The sequence below is a fragment of the Lolium rigidum genome, chromosome 2 (genome assembly GCF_022539505.1).
Source record: "Lolium rigidum isolate FL_2022 chromosome 2, APGP_CSIRO_Lrig_0.1, whole genome shotgun sequence".
Taxonomy (NCBI): domain Eukaryota; kingdom Viridiplantae; phylum Streptophyta; class Magnoliopsida; order Poales; family Poaceae; genus Lolium; species Lolium rigidum.
In genome coordinates this window covers 152,977,977-152,988,737 of record NC_061509.1, presented here as the reverse complement: position 1 = coordinate 152,988,737, position 10,761 = coordinate 152,977,977, and the positions used below count along the sequence as shown (strand labels likewise).

General features: G+C 38.5%; 1 long non-coding RNA gene across 1 annotated transcript; it reads right to left on the bottom strand.

Annotated features, from left to right (window-relative positions):
- Positions 1–7,049: 7,049 nt before the first annotated feature.
- On the bottom strand, positions 7,050–10,362 carry LOC124687484. Its single transcript, XR_006998231.1, has 3 exons — positions 10,200–10,362; positions 7,208–7,261; positions 7,050–7,115 (listed from the first exon to the last, which is right to left on the bottom strand). It is a non-coding gene; the product is annotated as an uncharacterized LOC124687484 (long non-coding RNA).
- Positions 10,363–10,761: the final 399 nt, after the last annotated feature.

Below are 10,761 nucleotides of genomic sequence, written 5' to 3'. Positions count from 1 at the left end.
TTATCAAATGCATGGCCTGGGTACAAGAGCTGCAGAACTGTTCCGACTGATTTGGGTCATTTGGGTATTATTTTAAATTTTCTCTATCTATATTTCTGTAATTTTAACTCTTCATTTGCCTATCTATATTTCTGCAGAACTGTTCTTACTGATTTGGGTCATTGTCTCTCATGTACAGATACCCCAGTTGGCCTTGCAAGTAAACATGTTGTTCAAGACTCCAATATCACAGGCAATAAATCACTATATATCCTTCTCTGTTTTCTTTTTAATTCTGGGTTTCCGTGTTAATTTTTGAGATTTGTCTTTTTGTAATTTTTTTGGAAAGCAGCCCCAAAAATGCATCCTGTAGCTAAGTTCAAGTCAAGATTAACTCTTCATTTGCCTGAAAACCGTGCACCGGATCTTTGCCAATCTGATCTTATATCCCCCATTGGCCGTTTGAGTTTGTCACCTTCTGCACATGTCAAGGTTAGTTTTTTCCTATACTTCTAATATTGTTATTATGTAGCACGGAAGAATAAGGTACTGGAAATAAGTGCATTTTTCTCTCAATCTTTATTCATTATATTCTTCCTCACAGGAAGCTAGCAAGGTACAGGTTACCTCTGCAATTCAGAAGTTGGTATCAAAACCATCTGAGGGAAGCAAAGAAGCTCCAATCCGTGTTGGCGACACCACGCCCAAAACCATCTTGGTATTATTCTTTTTGTATTCACTTTTGTGTAAAGTTGTCTCTGTTTCTTTATTGTATTAATATTTGACAGAGTTTAAATCCTCATTTTGTTCCGTTCTTTCATTTATTACAGAAAGCAGATGACTCCCCTGAAGTTGTAATCAGCGGTACATCAACCTTCAAGGATCGGCAAAAACAACTTGCTGATGAAGCTGATGCAGTTTACAACAAAAAGGTGCATGCCAAATCCAGTCATGTCAATAATACTTTGAAAACGGGTGGAGCCAACTTGCAAGTTCAGGCAGAAGTTGTTGAGGTAGTAGATGTTGACAAGTTGATTCCAAAACGCACACCCAAAGTAAATGGGTTTGTCACTCTCCAGCCAAAGAATAGTCTTGTATTTCCTCTACCAGAGAATTCACGCTTCCCCGTATCAGATGAGGATATCATGCATTTTTGCGCAATTGTTGAGTTGGCGTACACTGATCGAGTTCAGAAGTATGTTTCTTCTTTTTGCACTTCTCATTGATATGAAATTGTTTTATATCTCTTTTTGTTTAGGAACTATGCCCTCTAATTTCATTTTTCTTTTTAAAATTAGGAACTATGCGTTGGAATACCATGGAGTCCACTGCAGTTTTATATCCCTTGGTCAGACTCTTATGCCTGATGGCCACATTGACAACTTTCTAATACCTTGTTTCTGCCGGAAGCTGTTTGAGGATAACCATCCTTCGAAATCTGGGAGACATTACTTCTTTTCATACATAGGAGTATGTAAATTTGTATCTTTTCACTCATTTTTTACTTTACCCCTGTGTTTTTCTTTTTAGGAAACTGTATATATTTATCATTTTAGTTTCAAATCTTTTCTCAAATTTATGTTCTCATTGTTTGCTCTTCAATCTGCCAGGAAAGCATACTTGAGTTATCTAATCCGATGCATGAGAACATGGTTCGTACTTCATTCCTTGGTGCTGCTTCTGCTAGCAAAGGCAAAAGACTTGATTTCTCTGACAGGGTATGTTGTTTCCCAATATGTCATTCTTGTGTATATTTTCCTTTTTTAATACCCTGAAATGTATGTGTTTAATTCTGGATTTTATACATGTTCCATGTAGTTATTTTTTCCAATATGTCATTTGGAACATTGGTTTACTTTCGTGGTCGACTTCAAGTTTAAGCTGTTTGCTTTTCTCGATTCATTCTATGGCCCAACTTCTGATTATCAGATTGCAGTTCGTGCTCCTTTAGTAAGTTTTTCTTGATTCTACTATTTTTCATTTCTTGCTGCCCTTACTCAACAGTCTTATGCGTTTATTTTTCTAATCTTTTTTTTATTGATTTTTCAACATAGATTAAAAAATTTACCACTCTTTGGTATAAGATCTTCAACACCGATGAACCAAATTTCAAAAAATTCCAAGTAATGACTCCGAACATGCCTAAGCAGGGAAATGCGTAAGTTATCTGTTGCTTTTTCCAAGTAATGACTAATGTCTTTTTCCTAGTACCATACTGGGTGTAGTTTCTGTTTATATCAAATTATATACAATAGCAATGATACATCATTCAGACATCATTTGTAGTTTCTGTTTATAGAGTAGTTCACTCTCTACCTTTTTAGTTGTTGTTTATAGAATTTGGATACAGCTTGAAATTCTAAGAGAAGCCACTATGATTGAGAAGCCACTTTTTTCTTTGTTTTTAGCAAATAATTAAAGTGTGTACATATTCAAGCAGGCATGATTGCGGTGTCTTTCAAATGAAGGCTCTGGAAGTGTTTGATCCCACGAAGGACCTCCGCAAAGAGTTCAGTAAAGCTGATATTATTCATATGCGTATTCAGTATGCGAACCGTCTGTTCTTCCATAACGGCAACAAAGCTGATCGTAGCCTAGTTACGAACTACTATGTTAAGGTAACATTTATTATGGGTTGGTTTTTATACAACCTTTTGTTTTCCTTGTTACTTTATTATTTTTGCTAACTACGGTTTTTAAATTTTTGTGTGCTGTAGGATGATTTTATCCGCCAGCTCCGTTGAATGTGGATGCTCAATATTTTTGTGTTGAAGAACAACCTTTTATGTGTCATGTTTTTTCTTTGCTAATATATCATGTCTTTTGTACATCATTGTTGTAATTATATATGTTCCTTTTCAGACATCGTTCATAGTTAATGAACACAACTAATCTCCTTTTAATTATTTTTTGTCTTTTACTATATGCAAATACCTGGGTTAACTGTATTAGTTTGTGCATATGGGTTTTAGCATTTCTTCTGCTGTCTTTTTTTCATTTTTGGTTGGTTAGGGGGGTGGGTAACTCCGCCTACGCCATTAAATTTAATGTTGGCTAGCCGGTTCCAAGCCCGGGAAAAGGAGGAGGAAACACGTTCCTAGTGGATCTTAAGTTTTTATTTCATATTATCATAAGTTTCTCTTTCTTATGTTTCTCCATGACATTCTTCCAACCTTTTTTCACTCTACTACTTGTGGATTTTTTTGGAGGCCTTTTTACTATTTAGCCTTTTTCATTTTGGTTTTACTGCACTAACCTGTGGGTGCCTTTTCTGCGGGCTAGCATTCGTGCATGTTTTCTCATTATATTTCATTGATCGTGAGCTAACAATGATCGTGAGATGTAGTCTTCTGAGATAGCCACGTGTGGAGCAGCTGCTGTAGGAGGTAAGTCAATTTCTTTCTTTAGTTCTAATAATCTTTTTCTGCATTTTTTGTGGAGATAAAGACAATTAAAAGAGGGCTACATTTTTTCTAGACCAAGGGGACAATTAAAAGAGGAACTTGAAAGGGGAAGGTGTGTGGGGCTTGAAGAACAATGGCCGACAGTAGATGAGATCCAGAAGTTTTCCAATCTTTATCTACCGTCTTCAATTTTTTTGCAGGTTATCTCATTCCCCTCCATCATTTATCACTTGTTTATCTGTGGATGTTTCTCTCTTTTCTATCTTTTTGTGATTGATTATTGTCCTTTGTTTTTCTCTGTTCTGGTGGCAGCCGGCGGTGGATGCGATGTGTATTTGCGTGATGAGAAAGAAGAGTGGTGATATGGTGGTAGTTGGCAGAACATTCCAGATAGTAGGCATTTTGCTGTTCGTGGGTAAGTCCCAAATTAGCAATAACAATTTTTTCTCTTTATTTTAGTGTGTTTCTTTCATTACCAGGGGCGAATTTCATTAACTGAGAATACTTTGAGTTTTGAAAAACAGGGTATAAAACCAGACTAACTTTGCGCGTAGTGACCATCATTGTCACTATTTTTGCCAGCAATTCATATAGTCACATGAATGTTACAATAAATAAGAACCACACATAATTGTTTTGTGCTACGATATATGATTACAAAATTCTAGAAATCAGATAGAAAAGGTTTTGAGATAGACAACGGGCTGGAACACATGTTGCTTCTTCTCCTTTTGAATCTTTCTATCAGTTCCCATTTGTGTGTGCATTCGTTGAGAAAGATGCGCTGGGCTGTAGCACATGTTGGACATGACTAGATGCTGAAGCACAATTTTGTCTTTTGGTGTTACCTCCATGGCTCTCAGTTTGTGTACCTGTCATGAAAGAAGCTAATATCAGTATCACTTTTCACATTAAGTCAACTTTTGGTCGTATTAAGGAAACCAACTCAGAACCTTGTATCTTTTTCTTCCTTGCTGTTTTCTTCTTAGGTAAATTGAAGACCAAATGTAGTCGATCACATTTCTTCTTTGTATGCTTAGGTGAACCACAATGGCTGCAGCTATAGAATTTATTTTTCTTTATCCGTTCCTTTATAGTCAGTAATCTAGGACGGCCCTTTGTATCAGCAACATCTGGGTCAAGTAATTGCATTGTTGCTGCACTTTCATCTGTAGGATCCAAATTGACAATTGTTCTGTTTGAACTGTTCTGGCCCATTGCTGATACTTGTTCATTTTCGTTATCCATCTTCGCCATTTCTGCCTCTAGCCTGGGTATTTCCTGTAGCAAATATTGATATTTTCTTTTGTTCTTAGATCCATTCGAAGCTGTTTGTCCCAACATTCTAGAAAGAACATTAAATCTTAAAAGAGTGCTGTCCTCATTTGTTGGTGGAACAACATGATGGAATAGTTTCCTTTCTCGCTTCCGCCACCTGTCTATTATGTACTTATCTGGTATCTTCTCTACCTGTAGTTGCAGCATGACTTTCAAGATGTGTGAGCAGAGCAGACCATCTTTATCAAACTTGCAGCAAATGCATGAATACTCTTGGTTTTCTTCATTCACTTGAACTAGGTAATCTCTTTGTCTGTGCTCTTTTATTGGATAATTTATTGCCTGAAACACCCAGTACATCTTGCCTTTCACTTCTTCTCTTATATGTAGTCTTGTAACATCCTTTAAGTTTTTCTGGAATTTCCTAAAGATTGAAATATTGTATAGCTCATGTGCCTGCCTTTCAATGCAGTATTCAGTGATGAACTTCTTCTCCTTAACTTTTTTGTTGATTGCATTATGATCTAGTTCATCCTCCACTGCATGCATATTATCCATTATGCGCTGGTATTCCCGTAGGAAGCTTGTCATACTAAATTGTGGTCCTACCCCTTTCTTGAACAATGCGTTAGTGCCTTCGCTTCTTGCTGTAGTTTGGATGAATGGGAAGAACTTATTCTTGAAATAAACTGGAACCCACTTCTCTCTACTTTTCCAAAGATCCTGAAATATCTTAATATGCCCCACACTGTACTCATTGATCATTGCTTGCCATAGTGTTTCAAATTCATGGACTGTCAAAGATTTGTCAATGATGTCTTGTAGTTCCTCATATAGGCCCTCATTTGCTTGAAAAAGTGGGCCTCCTTTATCATCAATTTTCTTTTTAATATGAAACAAACAGCATCTGTGTACAGCATCTTTGAAAATAGCTGGTATTGCACTTGCCATCCCTCTATCTTGGTCAGTTATAATTGTTTTTGGTGACTTTCCACCCATTGCTTTTTTAAACTCCCGGAAGCACCATTCAAAACTCTCTGATGTTTCATTGACAATGAATGCACATGCAAATAGGTAGGTTTTTCCATGTGGTGACACTCCAACAAATGGTGCAAACGGAAGATTATACTTATTTGTTAGGAATGTTGTGTCAAAGCTCACACAGTCACCACATATGTCGTAATATAGGATTGCCCTTGCATCTGCCCAAAATACACTCCTTACTTTGTTGTCCTTGTCCAAGTCAAGTGAGTGATAGAACCCTGGGTTTTCAGTCTTTTTTTTTGAAAACCAATCCAACACCTCCATCATGTCATTGTTTGTGACCTCCCTATTTATAGTGGTGCTGTAGTTGCTCACCTTTCTCTTGTTGTACGGTAGTTGGGCCATCCCTCCTCGTATGTATGCCAAGACAGCAACCATGTCTCTAGCGGGCATGTTGCAATGTTTCATGGTCCTAATCATTTCCTTTTCACCATCTGACATGTAAATGTGTGATCTGTAAAATCTGCTCTGCGGGCATAGTTCATGGTTGTGCAAAAGGATAAGCCCGGTGATTCGCCACATCCCCTTTTTCTCACTGACCACCATCTCAACTTTGCAGTCTGTTTTTGCTATGACTGTGCTCTGTCTCTGTGGTACTATTTGTGCAGATTCTTGTTCATTTGTTTTGCCGTACTTATTACACTTCATAGTGAACCTTATTACCTCATTATTTCTTTTTTTGCTTGTAGTACGGTAAGAAGAGACAATGCTGACCGAGAAGCCAACGTTGTAAGCATATAAGTTGAAGAACTTCTGAGCTTCTTCTCTTGTCTGGAACTCCATTCCCATTTCAGGTTTTAACTGGCTGTTGTCATTTTGTGTATCTTCATCCATTTCTTTTCCCTCAGCAGCTAATTCATCATTTTCTAGGAATATATGGATATCTTCTTCAGTTATGTCTTTTTGCTGGTCTTCATTTGAATTTGCTTGGGTGTGATTGCGAATCACCGTGCTCGTCGATTCTTGATCATGGTAAAACTCTGCCTTTTCTTTTCCCTTCTGCTTGTTTTCTTCTCCATCAGCATTATCATAAAGCTGCATGCATGTAATTATATTTAAAAGTTTGTACTTTTTTGAATATACTATAGAATCATCATTTAAATGTAATCACCTGGTCTAGCTCCAAGTTGTCGAACATGGTTAGATTCCATGGATCATCATCTTGTTGGAGAAGCAATGAAGATGATGTGTTTGCGTCATTTTCCTGAGTCAGTTCTGATTTTGTGTCTTTGCTCTTTCAATCCTGGTAATCAATAATTGTTATTACATATGCAACAAGCAGAAGGTGTTCTTTTTAATAGTTGTTTTTGTATTAACCATTATTTTAGCAAATACCTGAGCATAAGGTTCTTGATTATTTGCAGACCCCGTCATAGCACCAAGAAGGAATCCCGTGTATGTGAATCCTTCCTGTCACAAAGATTATATGAATTATGGATTTTTCTTGTTGCATCCTTATGTATGAGAATATAATTATACTGTATTGTTATTTGTATGCATACCTGACTGAAGAATTCATCCTGGACATCAATATGTTGTGAGTACATCCCTGAATCCTGCAGTAGAAAATGAGTATCTTTAAAATCAGCAATTGTACAAGAAATATTTGAACTCAGATGAAACAGGTTTTCATTATTCATTTCTCAGATTTAATATTTGATCATTGTTATTCTTCAGTTTTCCGTCCCTCATTACTTGTCGCTTATTTCTCTAATTATTCGATTTTCTCAGTTCATAGTCTTAGTTTTATTCTTCAGTTTATCGCTCATTGTCATAGTCAGTTTTAGTCTCAGTTTTTATCATTTTTCTGTCACTCATTGTACATCTCCTTCTCCGTCACTCATTCTCCGCCATGTCAGTATTCAGTTATCTCTGTCTTTCAAGCTTTAGTCATTGTCATAGTCAGTTTTAGTCTCAGTTGTTATCATTTTTCTGTCACTCATTGTACATCTCCTTCTCCGTCACTCATTCTCCGCCATGTCAGTATTCAGTTATCTCTGTCTTTCAAGCTTTAGTCATTATTCTTCAGTTAATCGCTCTTTCTCCGTCCCTCAGTTTTGTAGTGTCATTCTTCAGTCCTCAATGCTCTCATATCAAGCTCAATTCATCTTCAGATTTTCAGCGCTAGTACCTCATTATTCCTTTCTTCAGCCTCTGTCAGTTAGCGCTAGTTTCTCTATCCTCAGTCATTGTTTTCTCAGTTTGTCCTCAGTCATTGTTTTCTTAGTTTGATCCACTTCGGTCTTATGTATCATATTTTCAGTAACTTTTTTTCTGAATTTCTTGCCTCGCAGAAATTGTATAAGGTGGACATGTATCTCCTAACCCAGTACAATATTGGGTACTAGGTTGTGATAAGGCAAGCCAGCGAAATCTCAGGAAATGCTGACCTTCTTGTACGTGTCCTACTCTATGAAATATGAACACACACTATACCTGCTTCAATTGCTCCACAAGTTGATAACACAAAGCAGAATTAGTCTTTGTTATTCTTTTAACTTGACGTTGATATAAATTGAGAACATATATCGAATTTCTTGTTTTCTACTAGTTACGAAGTGGTGATCAGATGGATGTGCTCCCAAAGCAGCACCATCTCTGACACCACGGACTCCATTGCATAGCATATCTCAGTTTTTTTTTCTCAGTCTTTCATTCTTTATTTAACAGATTTTTCATTGTTATGTTCTCAGTCTTTCGGTGCTCGATAGGGTTTGCACCCTAGTTGTGTATGTTTCTGATTAACAATGCTTATATCCATGTCATAATAATTGTATTAAAATTGTGTTCTGTATGTCAATATGCCACTGTCTCCATTTGTACTGAATAGCTCTTGTGTTTCCCTCATTTCAAAAGGTATGCCGCGGAAATTTTTCACGACCTGCATGAAGATGTGATGGCCGCTGCTTCTAGAGGGCATGGTTTGATGCTTAGGTTGCAGCAGCTGGAGGCAGAGTTTCCCGCAGTTGAGAAGGCGATTATAATATCCCAGACTGACCATTTAAACTACCTACACGATGACGGTTAGTAAAGCTGGAAAAACACCGCACATGATCTGATTATATTATTTTGCGTTGTTCTGGTTCTTACTTCAGGTGTTCTCGGTACATTCTCGTGTAGGTATGATTGAAACAGATTACTTCAGAGAAAAGAATCCCCGTAAAGTAAAGGCAAGTAACACATTCTCAATTCTTGCCAACACTTCTCATATTTTTGCCATAAAATCTTTACTTTGTGCTAGCTACTTTACCAAGTGTCAGTTAAATATCTCAGTTATCTTTTTTTCTAAGTCTTTCATTCTTTATTTTCCAGATTTTTCATTAAACCAGTGTTCATGTTATTGTTTGCTGGGCGAGATGTATTGTGTACTGATCGCTGCTGTGTTGGGCTGGGATTCGGGGATGGAACAGCAGGCGGTGTGGCGGTGACGGCGGAGGAGTACGAGGACGTGCTGGGCCGGCTCTCGTCGCTCATCTCGCAGAAGGTGCGCGAGCACACCGGCAACCGGGGCAACCAGTGGGAGCTCCTCGAGCGCTACATCCAGGTACGTTATCCCCCTCCTTCTCCCATGCCCGCCAATTCGGTTGTGAATCCTGTTGGGATGTACTGTCTGATTCGGGTGGATTTGGCTGTGACGGTGCGAGCAGATTCTGGAGCTGGAGGAGCCCATCGCGCGGATGAAGGTGATTCATGTCGCGGGGACCAAGGGGAAGGTAAATCACTAGCTATGTTGATCAGAAATTCAGAGAGTGTCCGATGCTGTGTGATTCCTTCTATTCTGCGATGTAGAAATTTTATCAATCAAGTAGTGGGGCAGGCCTGGTGCACAACTGAAACGTAACCAATGTGCAATATGAAGCTTTACCGAAAGAAATACGAGTTTACTGCTAGTATTTGGCACTGAGATACACTAGTATTTTTCAGATTTTTCATTAAATCAGTGGTCATGTTATTGTTATGTGCTCGATAGGGTTTGCTTATTGACAAAGATTCCCATGATTGGGCCTTGATTCTCAACCCCATGCGCGAGTCATTTGTTTCCCAACCATTTCAACTACTGCTTGATTTGTTGCAGCGGAGCATTAACACATTCAGTAAAGCCTGAAGCTCACAGATCACTTGAACTGCAGTGACGGAAAGCCAGAGAAACAGTGGCGGAGAAGTTGGAGAAGCAGAACAGGTTCTCAGTTTCTGTAGAGTAGTTTGTCTATAATTTGTCAGTTAACTTAGATGGAATGGTGGATTTGATGAATTAGACTATATGATCTGATTTTTTTTCTGAAACATGCTGCTGGAAACGTAACAAGCTAGAACCATCTACAATTTCTTTTGCAGATCAAGACATTGTTGTTGGAGAGGTACTATCTCATCAAGGAAGAAATAGACAGTGGTGAGGAAGTATCGCGAATCAACACAAAATCGACAGTGGAGAGGTACTATCTCATCAAGAAATAGACAGTGGAGAGGAAGTATGGATGAGGAGTGGTCACGTACCTGTGGTGAGACGGATGGAGGTGCCAAATCTTGCCTAGCTTCATTGGCCTTCATTTTGAGGTAGGGTTCCTCATTACCATCCATCAGTTTTTGTGAATCTTTCTCTTCCCGGTTCCTGATCTGTGTTCTCTTCTCCCCCTCCGTTCCCGTCGCTAGTCCAGCCTGCTTTGCGTGAGGAGGAAGAAGAGATGGGATGGTGACGTGGAGGGAGTTGTTAGACAAGGCCTAGGCTTTTTTTGTTTTATTTGTAAGGCCCAAGAAGAGCTGACAGGAGCCCAGCTAAAACAGGACTGAAAGCTGACTGGAGCCCAGCTGAACCGGACTTAAATAATGAGATGGTTTTTTAGTCGGTTTTTTTTTGGGGACTGACGTGGCTGACAAAACTGACGAGGGGGGAGGGGGAACTGAATTAATGAGTGGGCGTGGGATTGAATTGGGTTGGGGGAAATCTGACTTGAGCCCAAATCTATTTTCAGCTAGATGATGATTAGAGAGTCCCAAAATCTAATATAAAAGTGCACGTCCACCATGTTATGCATGTTACACAAATTGAACGGCTCCT